This window comes from Quercus lobata, chromosome 9 (genome assembly GCF_001633185.2).
Source record: "Quercus lobata isolate SW786 chromosome 9, ValleyOak3.0 Primary Assembly, whole genome shotgun sequence".
NCBI lineage: Eukaryota > Viridiplantae > Streptophyta > Magnoliopsida > Fagales > Fagaceae > Quercus > Quercus lobata.
Window position 1 is genome coordinate 6,279,209 of NC_044912.1, and position 15,394 is coordinate 6,294,602.

General features: G+C 32.6%; 1 long non-coding RNA gene across 1 annotated transcript; it reads right to left on the minus strand.

The window, feature by feature from the left end:
* Window positions 1-10,474: 10,474 nt before the first annotated feature.
* LOC115960536 lies at window positions 10,475-12,497 on the minus strand. Its single transcript, XR_004085198.1, has 3 exons — window positions 12,265-12,497; window positions 12,094-12,161; window positions 10,475-10,946 (listed from the first exon to the last, which is right to left on the minus strand). It is a non-coding gene; the product is annotated as an uncharacterized LOC115960536 (long non-coding RNA).
* Window positions 12,498-15,394: the final 2,897 nt, after the last annotated feature.

Consider the following 15,394-nt stretch of genomic DNA (forward strand, 5'->3'; position numbering starts at 1 on the left):
CTGTAAAACCAATTACATAATCATTTTACCTTCAAATGATTTCCAGCCTCATTTAGAACTCAACAACCCAAAGAGAGAGAGAGAAAGCACCAGATCGAACCACCGATCTTGTCACCACCGATCTCACCGATCTACAACCCACCACCCACCACCCACTCCCGCCGTCGCTGCCACCTCTAGATCAAACCACCAATCTCGGCACCCAAAGCCTCAACCTCAATACCGATCTTGACAACCAATCTGGCCGCCACCACCGATCACCGATCTGGCCGCCATCGATTACCAACCCACTCCACTCCACCCCCAAACCCACCCGATCTAGCCGCCGCCATCGTCCATTGACTCCTATCCTCTCTTTCCCTCGTTCTCTCTCTTTCCCAATCTGACGAGTTTGTGAATAAAAAATGTTTTTATTTTGATTTTTGGTTGCGTTAAAGCTATATATTTGTTTGAAAGCTGAGAAAATGTGAGAAAATGGGAGCAACAAGTAGAAAATGTATTTTTTATAATATTTTCAAGAATACAACCAAACACCAAAAAATATTTTTCAGAAAATATCTCTTTTTTAGTTATGATTAATATGGTTTCCATAGTTAGAATTTGATTATTTTTAAATTTAAATTTAGTACCATGATTGTATTTAATTGTTGATTGTTGATTTAATTTTTTAAGTGAATTTAACGGTTTATGTTACTACACTGTAAAGTTTTTAACGTTCTCCACACGGTAATCTCTATTTTATTTTTTACTTCTCCTTACAACCTCTTTGTTTTCCAATCAACAATTACTAATTGACGTTTGGTTTTTTTTTTTTCTTTATCTACTCTTTATTACTTTGTGTTGGTTTTTTTCTATACCATCTCTCTCTCTCTCTCTCTCTCTCTCTCTCTCTCTCTCTCTCTCTCTCTCTCTCTCTCTCTCTCTCTCTCTCTCTCTCTCTCTCTCTCTCTCTCTCTCCATTGGCAACCTATCGTTTTCCAAAATTTGATGATGATTCAATGACATTAAATATGCATTATTAGTTTTTTTTTTTTTTTTAATTTAGTGTTTCTAACTTGATTTGTTTTGTATTTCATTCTTCCTTTGATGCATTGTGTGTGAGAATGAGTGTTTCCATATCATTACTCCACTTAATGTGGACAATTTTATTTATTTAATTTAGGCAAAATATTATATTTAAAATTTTTTAAAATAAAAAAGGAGTGGAAATATAAATAATTTAATGATATATATGGGGGATGTGGTTGAATTTAAATGTTAAATAAAATGATATGAGAAAAAAAAAATACATAACAATAAACACTAACTTATCCAAATAATTCTATGTAATATAATAATAGTACATTCTTATATACTATTTTTAATTATTTATATGCAATATGATAATATTTAACAATCAAAGACATAAAAAAATAAAAAATAAAAAATAAAAAAAACCTTAAAACACAAAACTAAATCCCATAAACCAAAATAGAGTTCTAAAGAATACAAAACTTTATCAAGCTAAAATAGAGATGCAAGAAAAATAAAAATAAAAATCGACCAAAAAGTTGAGGGAGGATCAAAAACAGCCAACAGTTTCTATATTGGAAAATAAAGGCAAAATTCAACATAAAGGACTTTCTCAGGCAAGTCATAAGCTTTTTTCCTATTAATATAATTAGATGACAATGTAATGATGTGTTTAATGTAACACTATTTGCAATGCCTCTTTTTTATCTTTCCAGGTTCCCGTGAAATCTGTTACAGAATTTCACAAACTACTTGCCAACATGTGTGTTTCGCGTAAATCAATTCTAAAAATAGCAAGTGAACTTCCTCACAGGAGCCATAGGGGTTTAATAATACATCTTGTGTCTGCCAGTAAAAATGATGACATTTGTCTTGTAGGCAAGATGAATTTCGTTGACTTGGCAGGTTTTCTAATGACATCCCAAATTTAGCACTTTGTTGAAATTATAATTTTTATTATTTTTAAACCCTGGTTGATGCTTTACCGCCTTTTGTCAGGTATGAGGATGCCGGAAGAAAGAGTGCTGATGGCCTTAATCTTGTTGAAAGTACCAAAATTAATCGGTCCATATATGCCATACATAATGTTGTTTATTCACTGAATGCCAACGAGAGCCACGTACCTTACCGGGAAAACAAGCTTACTCACATGTTAAAAGAATCTTTGGGTGGGCTGACAGAATTTTAATGATCACTTGCTTGGTAATGCTTTTAATTTTCACCTAATGAAGCTGTTTAGTTTATAGATTTCTGAACTTTTTTTTAAGTACTTCATTTTTTGTGTGTGTAGAACCCATCCTTTTGCCAAGATTTTGTGTACATGGTAAGTTTAGCATCTCGGTCTTGTCTAGGTATCAATCGGGGTGCAGTGGACTCCACAAAGAAAGCCAAAAGTTCAACAAGACCAATGGCTAGAATGCACGGACGCGGCTGGGAGGGTGCCGCACTCGAGTCCGACGCGGCACGACGCGGGACGTGGCGTCCGACGCGGTTGACCGCGCGTTGGTGCCGCGTCTGCGTTTTTTTTTTTTTTTTTTTTTCCTCAGATTCGCGCCGACTCAGCTCGATTTGCGCCGACGCGGCTCGATTCGCGCTGAATCGGCTTCAATTCACGCAGAACCGGGCTGATTCGGCCAGAATCGGGCCATATCGGCCGGCGACCGATACGGCCGCCGAAATCGGCCTTGAAAATCGCTGGAGAGGCCGAAATTCTGACCTCAGATGCGTTTCTTGTCTTATTCTTTCTTCGTTTTGTGAATCAAGTATATTAATGTGTTTTTTAAGAATATTTTAATAGTAAAAATATATAGAAAATATAAATAAAAATATTTTTAATAATTTTTTAATAGCCGAGTCCCGCCGCACCCGCACCCGCACCCTACTTTTTCAAAAATTGTCGAGTCCCGCACCCGCACCCGAGTCCCGAAACACACCCGTGCTTCATAGACCAATGGTGCCTTCTTCACATAAGAAGAATTTTCTACCTGGAAGTGTTTCCACTACTGTGAAGAAACATACTGCTTCAAAAGTGCATCTTTATGAAAAGAAAGCCAATTGTTTGGCTTCTGCACTGAAAGGAAGGTATGTACAGAAAGTTCAATCTATTTGTTGAAGCACATATATAAGTGTATACAAATACTGAAATACCCAATTGAAACATTTGTTTATTTTTTCATTTGAAGGAAACTAATTGATGAAGCAATTCATCGGACCACATCTGAGAAGGTATCCAATATTTTGCTTTTTTACTGAATATTATAATCATGATTCTGGCTAGATCATATTTTGTGCAAAGATTAGAAACCTGCAACTTATCTTAATTCACGTTCTAGGAAATGTACATAATAGGTGTTTGTTAGGGGACTAAAATAATACTTTCTCAATTGTACTATAAGAGATTTGGAAAATTATGAGGCTCAGGTAACTAGATAAAAGATGGTTTTTCATGTTTGTAAAGAAGCCTAATAAGCTTTGTCGCAGGCAATGCCGACTGCAGTAAGAAAATATAATTAAATATCCATGCATTAGCAGCAACATCAGAAACAAAACAGCAATAACAAAAAATTGGCCAAGGAATTTAAACTTTTGACTTTGGTAATTTATTGGATTGGTCATAGATAGAAAGGATAATTTCGAAAATTAAGAGAAATTTGGAAGATTTTAAACTCTTAGAGAAATTTGGAAGATTTCAAACAATCTGCTAATTTATCCATAGTCTTCGTTGCTCGTGGAATGAATTATCTAAAATTCAAGGCCATTTGGTAGTTACCATATGGAACATCCCAGATCTCCACCCATTACTTCTTGCTTACATATTATTTTAAAATTTAAACATCCATCAATCCCAAAGAGCTTTACCATTTTTTAAAAAGTTGTATAATTCAAAGTTGTATAATTCAAAACTCGGTTAATCCTACAAAAAAATATATGACAGATGAAATACTAAGTAACAAATTCTTAAAATGGTAAAGTCTCTTTTTATCAAATAAGATATTTGGGATTCAAACCCTACCTATACCAAAAACCAATGAGTGTCTTAGTCTGTGAGAAAAGCAATCATCATAAAATAGACGTCATGTGTCGAAATTTTATCTTATCTAAAAGCAAGTAACAAATTCTTGGTAATCTAGTTATACCAGAAAAACATCTGATAGCAATGCACCACCCATCAGGGCCCTTTCCTCTGGCTCCTTAAGGAACAACTTATCCTCCATGTAGTTTTGAATGTCCCTGATTGTTGCACTTAACTTTAGATCTTCACGAGCTGGATCTCCACTGCTTTCAATTCTTGTAGAAAGTTGTTCCAGATGTAGCTTAGTACTTTGATGAACCGAGTTTTATATTTTCTGAAGAGAGCAAACCCTGCCATCTGTAAAAACATAATTTTAAAAATAATAATAATTAATTAATTAATTTAAAAAATAATAATAATAATTTAAAAAAAAAAAAAAAAAACTTCAAAAGGGCTTTCAAATATTGTTTTGCAAATGGCATCACGTTTCTGTATCAACTTTCTTTCAGGAAGGCACTCAGTGCAACCGTTGTATCTCTATTGACAGGCAGAGTATTTAAGAACCTTGCCATCCATGCCCAACCTTCTTTAAGGCCATTTGTGTTCTGGAAACCCTGTACTTCTGTCTGCCAAAACAATCATTCTTGGTAAGCTTCTTTTGCTTTCAGAGATGAAGGGAGGGATAAAGGAAAGGTGTGACAATAGCACCATGTCAAGAGAGCTGGGGTTTTGTAAATTGCACATTGCTAAAAATAAAGCATTTCAACACCTCAAAAGTCAAAAGCATAAGATCATATTATCAACCAAAAAAAAATCTTTTGAACTCTTTCCAGATACCAAATAAAATCCCACATTTTCCAACTTTAAGCATGTTAACATGCACATTCCAAAACTTTCTGTCTGTTTCTGCCATTCTATGAACAATCCAACCAAAAACTGAATCTAGGTAGAACACAAGAGCATGCCTTTGGCCAGATTTATGAAATTACCTTCTTTGCAAATGCTGCCATGCCGACAGATTGAGGGCAATGAGGATCATGGAAAATCTTAACAATTTCACATGCCTTTTCACTCCAATTGGTAAATCAATACAAACAAGATCCAAAAGTATTAGTTACTTCTGTGGTGAAGAATTATAACCAAAACGAATGCCATGAATAAAACAAGAATTTGAGTTCTTTAACAATAAGGCTTTATTAGCATTAGAAGGGAATGATTCTTGTGTACAGCTCCTCAAGAATAGGGAAAACCCTCCTCTATCTAAAGAGGCTGAAGCAGCAACTACAAGTCTACAACATTCACAAATGAATGAAAGATCATAAATCAGCCAGTTTGATCAGTAACAATCACTTTTTTAGTTCAAAGTCTTGAATAATACAGTAATTTATAATAATAAATAAATAAACCCTTAAGGCAGTCCAGGGCAAAAGGGCTGGCACTTAATTTACTGGTCTGACCAGCTGTAAAGGCAAGTTCCACGTTCAAATAAAATTATAATAAATTCCTATTAATAACTACCATAATTATTAAATAATATATATAATTTTTAATTTGATATAAAAGGTCATCATAATTCATTTCCTTTTTCGTTTTAATTCCTTAAATATTTGTATTAAGTATAAATAACATTACATATGATGCTAACTACCGTAACATTTGCTGGTAACCTATTTCACATTCTTTTTTGTTTTATTTATTTATTTTGGTTGGTTTCCTTTTTCATTTAAATTCTTTTTGTATTCACATTTGATAGTATTTTTTTTTTTTTTTTGAGAAGTCATTTGATAGTAATATAATTGTGGATAATTCCAACATGAAACTTGATGGTATTGTCCTTGTCTGCTCACTGGACCAATGGATGGCGTCAGAGTCAAAAATAGCATCAGATAACACTTTGGAATTGCCTTAAAAAGCTACTTACTTTTTTTTCTTCTTCTTTAATGGGAAAAAAACTACCAACTTGAACTTGTGACATTTTACTGATTTACCAAATTTACTGCTAATGAAGCAGCCAGAGAGTCACCTGTCAAGGCACTCGAAGGGAGTAGATTACTTTTTTTTTTTTTTTTTTTTTAACAAACACACACATATAAGGGAGAGGGAAAGAGGTTCTAACACAAAGACACACCACAACTCTATTTAAAAATCATGGTAATTTTTAAGGGAGGGTGAGGCAAGTTAATGAATACTTGACTGTGCAAAAAATATAGTATTGTTTGGTTGGATAGCGACATTAAAGTTGATGAATTCCAAGCTTTGGAGGTGTTCACTGAAACTATTGTTGATTGAATTGGTCCTTTCCTTCAAATTTGGTAAAATATTTGCATGCATATATATATATATATATATATTTGCGAAGTAGGGCTGTCATTAAACTAAACTATTTATGAACAACTTAGGCTTAATTTGAGAAAAAACTTGTTTATATTTATTTATTTAGCGAATGAGTCAACCTTAAGTCTAAGCTTAAGCTCAATTATTAAATAAGTCGAGCTCAAACATTATAACATGCTCATGAACAAACTCATGAGTATAAGACTCAATTGAACTTTAAAGTATATGTAATATTATATATTAATTTATATGAATACATGTTTGAAATATGCTCATATAGGGTTGAGATTTGGTTGGGGAAGTCTATAAATAAGCTCATATTTATAATTTTTAATAATACGAGGTTAATAAACCTAATTTTTATAAGATTTTAAACAAAAATTTTTTTATCTAATATATTCAAACCATAAAATTTCAACTATAATTTAGTTATTAAGTATTAGCATTTACTTGTAAAGGAAAAAATAATTAATTGTAGTATTTACTATATATGGGAAAAGAAAAGAAAAAAATCAAATAGTTTGTAAATAAGTTCAAACTTGTGTTAACAAAAAAATGAACCAAATTTAACCAATCTTGAACTTTTAGTACTCAATTTATCTCATTTATAGGTTTATTGCAAAGAGATTGAAGCAAACAAAAGGAGTCCGGGAGGGAGGGGGGGGGGCGGGAGTTATTTTATAATGAAATATTTATTTAGATTTTAGACTTTAGACATGCCTGTAATCAACCATCATTAAAATATTGGATAAACGACAAGTCGTTGAGCATAGTAAAGAATCCAATGTGTTGTAACTTGTATATTATTGAGTGCTTCACTACTTGCTTAACCAAAGCGAATTTGATCATAGCGTGAAGTCAATACTGTGAGAATTGGAGGAAGAGAAATAGCTCGCAATCAATCAATCAGTCACCACTAGCATATCCAATCGGACGGTCCAAGTAATTTCAATTTGAATCCATAACTTAGGTAGGTGTTTTACTCTTCTCAAAAAAAAAAAAAAGGTAGGTGTTTTACCATTTTTCTTTATTCAGATATTTTAAAACCCTTATTCTTCAATGATATCCATTTCCATCGCTATTTGATTCAAAGTGGGGTTTCGAATTTTCAACAATGTTTTGATTGAAGTCTCTTTGCTTAGCTGCTTTCACATTCAAAACAATTGTTCATTGGTATATATGTGTAAATTTTTGTGTAGGTAAAACTTAGTATAGTTTTTTTGGTGTCACATCTTAGATTCTCAAATTAAAGTTAATCATGTATTTGTATTGACTAATAAAGTATATGGTTGAAACTTAATTGACTTTGGGAAAAATAGCTTTAGTTTTGCTGCATTAATCAATACAACAATGTGGTTGAATTTAATTGGAAAATCGAAGTTACAGCACCAAAGGAATTATGTACTTTTTGAAGGGGACACAAATTATTTTTCTCTAGCCCTTGGAAGATTCATAATCTCATTAGATAATAGCAATATTCTTTCTTCAATTGGACACTCCCAAACAATCAAATTGTTTAGCCCACAACTTGGCAATTCATAATAACCTTGGCAATTTATTATTAGAATTGCATTTGTGCTATATGTTGACATATTAGGAGAGAGAGAGAGAGAGAGAGAGAAAGCAAATACTAAGAATAAGAAAGTTTATAACTTATTAAACTATAAAATAGTAGAGTAGGTGCCGGGCATTGCTGAGTTGAAACAAATAAAATGCTTAGTTCTTAGGGATCCAACATTCTTAGTGCCAAATGGGTGGGGGAGGAGAGCGATACGTATTGGGCCCAGATGGAGGAACATGGATATTTCCGGGCAGCATCTCAAAATTGATCCTTCCAAGTGGATCATGGCCACGGCTAGGCCCAGATGGAGGAACAGGGACACTTCTTGGCAGCATCCCAAATCTCAGCCTTTGAAAATGAACCCTTTTTCCATTCTCAACATGCACCGAGTTGGTTTCTTGATCCGTTGAAAGCATTCTACCCTCAGTAGGAAATGCGAGGACAATCACAAAGGTCACCCATAACAATTTTTGAGTGGTTACCACCATCTTGTTCAATGCGCACGGTTCTATCTCTTAGGCTAGTACTTTTGAAAACACTTGAATATGAGAGTATTTTGGGAAATTAATAACTTAGTATTCACAACTTTGAAGGCTTTTAAACAATAAGTATATATATATAGATGACAAATGAGAAGTTATTTTTTATTTTTTATTTTATAAATTATCTTTTAAAAGTTTGTAATTAGTAAATTTTGAAAAGTTCAATGCGCTAAAAATTTGAAAGTTAGTGTTTTAAGTTTTGCTTAAAAAAAGAGAAAACCTTAAAATTAGATAATCTAGAAAAATGATAAGTTTGTAACTGTTTAATTTTAGGGTAGTTTCACAAAATTTTGGTGGTGTAAAAAAAGAAAAAGAAGACTTATGGACTAAGACTGCTACATTTGAGGGTGAATAGAACGTGAAAGAACTTGGTTTTTTGACCTTTTCAATTTGAAAAAGGAGAAGAGATACCAATGTACGTAGTGGGAACTGGAAAGTGAGAAGAGATGAGGTTTATATTTGGGGGTTGGCTCTTATAAAAGAATAGTTTACCAAATTTGAAGGAAAGGACCAATTCAATCAACACTAGTCACTAGTTTCTCTGAACATCTCCAAAGCCTTGGAATTCATCAAATTTGATGTCTTTAATCATTATCCAACCAAACAATGCTATTTTGCTAGCACATTCAACTATTCAAGTATTCTACCCCATTTTGTTCAATTCCATCCAATTAGGTCTATTTTAGTCCAATTTGTTCCACTTGGTTTAATTTGGTCAATTTTGGTCCTCCTTTAGTCCATTTTAGACTAATTGGGCCTCAAATTAATTCTTTTGGGGACAAAATTCAAAATTTAGTTACAAAATTGGTTGTAACCTTGGACCTTTATAAACAAGTAAAGCAAAAACTAGGTCCTTCATATCAGTGACATGCTGCAATTCGCTGGGGTGAAGTGAAAACATTGATGCCATTATAATACTCATCATGATAAAAAAATTTAGATAAAGTAATACAGATAATAAAGACAAACCAAAAAAAAATTCATTGATAATGAAAAGTTTCGCTAGAATGCAGCAATAATCAATTCTATCTCACCTGACAACTTTCGTTGACCTATGTATTTGATTTATCGACCTTTTAATAAGCTTTTCATAGTTGCTCAAATCCTAACAAAAAATAAGACCACATCACCTACCGATATAAAGGAAGCAAGTGAAGTCACATAGCCTATAACTTAGACTTCAATAAAATAACAGACACAATATCAGAATTCTAATCTACAATAGCAGTATCTAGGTGAGTAATAAGTAATAACGTTAGCCTTTTCAATATAGAAGGCCCAAATAAAATTTAGGAAAATATATATACTAATTCCAGTTTTTCAAAACTTAACCCCTGTAGTGTCAGCAATACCTTATTGTAAGTCAACCTCAAAGCCTGGTTTCTTTCATCTACCTCTTTAAATTTGTATAGTCTTGCCTGTTCAAAATTTAGAGCACTTTCTGCAGCCCAAAGAACTTTATCTATCATCACGTTGCCAATTTATGAGGGAAAAATATTAAATGAGACAAGTCACTAAACAACAAACACAAAGCATGTTATAATCAAATCCACTTCATTAAAATTTCTTAACTTCCACCTCCTTTAAAAACCAAAACAATCTCAAACTTCCAACTATTTCTCCAAAAAATTTACTAACTTTATAAACATAGACAATGAAAAATAAGGACACAAAATTTTGACCCTCAATTTTGAATACATTTTTTCCACCTTAAACAGCAATTCACTTAAGTTGTCCACCCCAAATCCAAAACTTAACTTTCAATGAGATACAAAAAGTAACATTCTGAGTCAATACAAGCACCAAACAAGTTTCAATTTTTTTTTTTCTTTCTTTTAAGCAAAAGCCCTAAAATTTGATTTGATGCTCGAAACCCAAAATACTATAATAGCCGAGAACAGTAAACCACCAATCCTAAAACTTTCTAATCAAACAAAAAAAACCCAACACCACACTTCAAAGAAATAAATAAAGAACAAAAGAAAAAGGGGAGGGGCTTACAATTTGCAGATATAGTGCAGATAAGTCACAAGTTTTTTTATACAATAATAAGTCAGTATCACAGACTGTTTGTAACAAGAGAAGGTAATAAACATAAAAAACCACCAAATAATACGGTCATTAACATACATATTCAAATATAATAACATAATTGTTCCTTAGCACAATACAATGTGCCCCCACTAAACCATACAAAGCAACTGAACAAACTCCCCTAGGATGACCTAGTCAGATACTTGATCCAGCCCAGTCGTCTATCCGGAGTGAAGGCCATGAAAGCTTCCCTCCATTCAGCCGTTACTAATTTTTCAGTGGCCTTGAACAGGGTTTTATCATCAAGATCATCAGACATAGAGATCAAAATTTTTGTGACCCTTGTTATTGAGTGATCAGGAACGTCGTTGGAGGAGGATGATGCAAAGATTGAGGAGGACGAAGCGAGCTCCATATGTAATGCCAGACATGGGGAGAAGAATTTGCCTCACTGCAAGTGGAAAAAAAAAACAATCTATAAAGATTTCTCTTTGAAGCTCAAAATCAAAATATGAATATGTGTCACTGAATATTTTCTATGACTAACAATGGATAAATGATTTACTTAGCAAACAGTTTCTTAAACAAAATCAAGATATTGAGACCCAAAACTTCATTTCTTTAATTTTTCAAATTCTTAGCACAAATTCGATAGATAAAAAAGAAAAGGAGAAATTCTCAGCAGCCAAAGTGAAGCTCAGAACCAAATCAAAAGAATTTAAAAAAAAAAAAATTCCAAGCTCGAGTTCAAATAGAAGATCATAAGCAAACGTTGAAAATATGAGATTTCACAGAGAAGAGAGGAATGTAATCGCCTTCCTTGAAGTCTCAGTTCTCAAAATTTGAATTGCAAATACCAAAACTGGCAAAGCAATCAGTATCAAAATCTCAGTGATCAAGGGTGTTTTAATGTTATAGGTGGGGGGGTTAAGAAAATTTAAATAAGGAAATGTTTTTATAATCGAATTATTTAAATAACTAACAAATATCAGCTTAGTTATAAAACTCTCCACTAAAAAAACTAAATAGATAAAAAATTGACTTCAGGTTTATTAAAACCTTTAACCTTACAAATGTTTCCTTTCAAAAAAATTTGACCAAAGGTCCATATTAAATTTCTTTGTTGGTTAATCTTAACGGCTCGGTGAGATTCGTTCGGTTATATGGGCTGGACTTTTAAAAATTACTATTCTAAGTTTTGGGCCTTTAAAAAATAGCATTTTGAGCCCATTTTTACTTCTTTTGAACTGAGCCTTTCTTTATCAAGTTTCAACCACAAGAACACAAAATCTCAACCTGTCACAAGACTCACAACATTCCAAATCAAATACACAATTATAGAGTATAGTCTCAACTATAATATGACTTAACTCTCAACCTATCAAATTAAACATGTGTTTATTAAACACATTAACACATATTAATAAATCTAAACCTGTCACAACATTCCAAATCAAACACACAATTATAAAGTATCAAGTCTCAACCATAACAAGAGAAAATAACCCTTAAAACAAAATCAAACAGCATAGAAAAAAAAAAAAAAATCAAACATTAGTGAACTCAAAAAAAATATTATAAATAGTATGAGAAAATACCCAGGAACTCTTTAAGCCTTTGAGATTTAGTCCTTTACTAGGCTGAAACTGAATCTCTTAAATTACCCCTGAAATTACAAGAAAAAAACCCCAAAAAAACAAAAATTAGAATCAACAAGTAACATTCAGTGAACTCAGAATAAAACCAAAAAAATTAGGGGTTAGGGTTACCAAAGACAACTACATAGTGGCAGAGCCACGGTGGAGAACGGAGATGAGAAGGAGACTAACTGAGGGCAAAAGATTAGAGAAAAATGGTTAGGTGGGAGCCTGAGAATCTGAGATTGAGAGGTAAACTTTAATATTTGTTTGGCGGGATTAGGGTTTGGAAGAAAATGAAGGTGAGTATGTGATTGAGCTAAGTGACTGAGTGAGTTGAGTATGAGAGCAAAAGTCTAATAAAGAGAATAAGAGACAAGTTAGATAAATCAGTCTCAGGGTACCGGGTACGTGTATGGCTGAGAGTAAATAAGAAAAAAAAAATGGCATTGTTTTTCTTTTTTTAAATGCTAGACAATTTAGATAAGACAACTATTTAGACTTTAGATAAGACAACTAGGTAGATCAACGAACAGGCCTTGGCAGCCTTCCATCAAAGCAGCATCAAATGAGATCCTCCAAACGAGAAACTAGGGGTTTATCAAAAAAAAAAAAAAAAAAAAACGAGAAACTAGGGTCAAAATATTAGTAGAAGGAAAACCAATACAAACGTAGATTTGTCGAAGGCAACCTTATTGGTAAACATGACAATACGGGTTAGAATTTTTTGATTTAATCTAGAAAATATTTGTTCTGAATTTAATTTTTTTAACCCGAAATAAAAATAGATTGATCAGTGATTCAACCCAATTTTTTATAGGTCAATCCGACCCAACTCGATCCGGATAACCCAAGACCCACTCCGTTAAAAATATTCACTAAAAAATATATTTTAATTACATATACTGATACTGGTGCATGAAGCACAATATATCAAAACAAATAATTAATATATTATGAAAAATAACTATTTAATTCATCAAAATACCACCAAGCAAAAAGAAAAAGAAAAAATTCACCCAAAGTACCAACAAGAGCTAGCTAGCCTAGCTTCTGTCACTGTGCTTGCCTGCCAATTGCCTACAACACGTTACACACAACACAAGGGACAAGAGCCGTCACTCATCAGTCAACTGAGTCAAGACTCAAGACAACGGACAAGCCCTTAGACGTATAGTGGTAAACAATCCTTTTTCTTTTCTCACTTTTCTATCTTTACTTTCCTTCCACACTTTCTTCTATCTTCCAAGTTTTCCTCTCTACCAAAAATGCACAATCAATCTCAATCTACATACTGAGAATCAGAGATAGGTACAGTATTGATGCAGATTATCGAAAAAGGTTACAATATTTATGCATTACAATATCATATTGATACTTTGATAGATCTAGAAATTAGTGTCTTTTTTTTAATCTAACACTTATTTAGTATATTTTTATTTAAGTTGAAGGTGCTAAATTGGTAAAGGGATTAATTAGAGCCTAAGGGTATAAACTATTCTCGAAATTAATATTTGTGAGGTTGCATTGGTTTCGTTACTCAAGACAACCATTAAAAAAGAAAAAAGAAAAAAATTCTCATTTAGGATTCAGCTGAATGTTGTTCTATGTTTTTTAATAATAATGATTGTAATATTGTATGGTATTATTTTTCATTACAATTTTTTTTAATGATTAGGAATTTGATCATTATGAAAGTGGTCATAGTACCAAAACAAAAAAAAATCTCAGTTGAACTTGTATTTAGAAGAGCCTAGACTTAACAAAAAAACAAAATTCAAAGTTAGAAGTTCTCTCTCGGTGGAAAGAGCATTACAATCAGTTTTCAGTGCTCTCTTTAATAGCACGGGATCTCATGAGCATTCTGATAACCACTGTTGCTTCTGAATCAAGTTTTTGCATTGGAAAAAAAATTCTTACTTCATATCAATCACGTCTTTTACCTAGACATGACAATACGGGTCAGAATTTTCTAACCCAACCCCAAAAATACCTGACTTAAACTTGATTTTTTTTTATTCGAAGCAAAAACAAGTTAACCCATAATCCAACCCGATATTTTTTGGGTCTGCTCGACCCAATCCGAATAACCCATGACCCAGCGTGTTAAAAAAAATTCACTAAATTTTTTTTTAATTACACCATGGTACTGCATAGATCATAAAGTACCAAATCGGATTCACATCAGATGCAATACCTAGGATATTGCACCTGGTGCAATACCTCCACTTCCCTCACAATTTTTTTAACTTTTTAACTTTAACTTTTTTACTCTTTTTAAATATATTTTATTTAATAACTGAGATTGAAAGTTATTTTTTCAATCTTTCAATCTCAGCCATTGATTAGGTATTGCAACTATGTGAATCCTACCAAATCTAATAATAATATACTCAAATGTCTATCACGACCATCAGTACTGCTGTGCTTGACAGTAGACAAGACAAGTCACCACAAGGGTCAAGGGCCAACCGGCCAAGGCTGTCACAACGATTAAATAAATAAAAAATCATTCAAATGCTTGCTAGCTGTAGACCATCACTCGGCCAAAGCACAAAATGCACAAACACAATACAATTATACAAACAAACCCTTCTTTTTTTTTTTTTGAGAAGGAAACAAACCTCAAAAGTGAAACCTGAAAGTTGAGTTTCTCACTAATTTTTAATTAATTAAACACCTGTTTCTTCTTAATCAAGTTTTAGTACTGGGAATTTTTTTTTTACTCCGTATCAATAATGTCTTTATTTAAGAATGTAGAAGCTACGTTATATATTAAAAGTTAACTACATGAATTTGAAGATAATTTAATTTTTTTATAATCATAATTATACAATTTTAATTTTTTATTGATTTACTTTTTTGGTATATTAAGTTATATTAAAATATTGTATATTAAAATATTGTGTTCAATTTAAAATAACATCTTATGCCATTAATTTTAAAGTTGAAATCCAAACCCCTTTTTTTAAATACTTCTATTTGAATTTGCTTATATGACTTAATGACCAAGGTAGTAAGCACCTGGACGGCACCATTAAGTTTGATGTTTTCTAGTAGACTAATTAGTTGTTCGTCAGCCATAGTTCCTCTGATTTGGCCCCTAAAATTTTTGCAGGTAACTTGAGTCTAGTAGTTTGCATTGTCTTATCTTGAGATTTATAAGAGGCTCATAAGCCCATGTCATGGTAATGAAAGGATATTATGAATGCATCTTGTATTGTGGGATTAATGTGTAAAGCATGCTATTACAATTTAACGC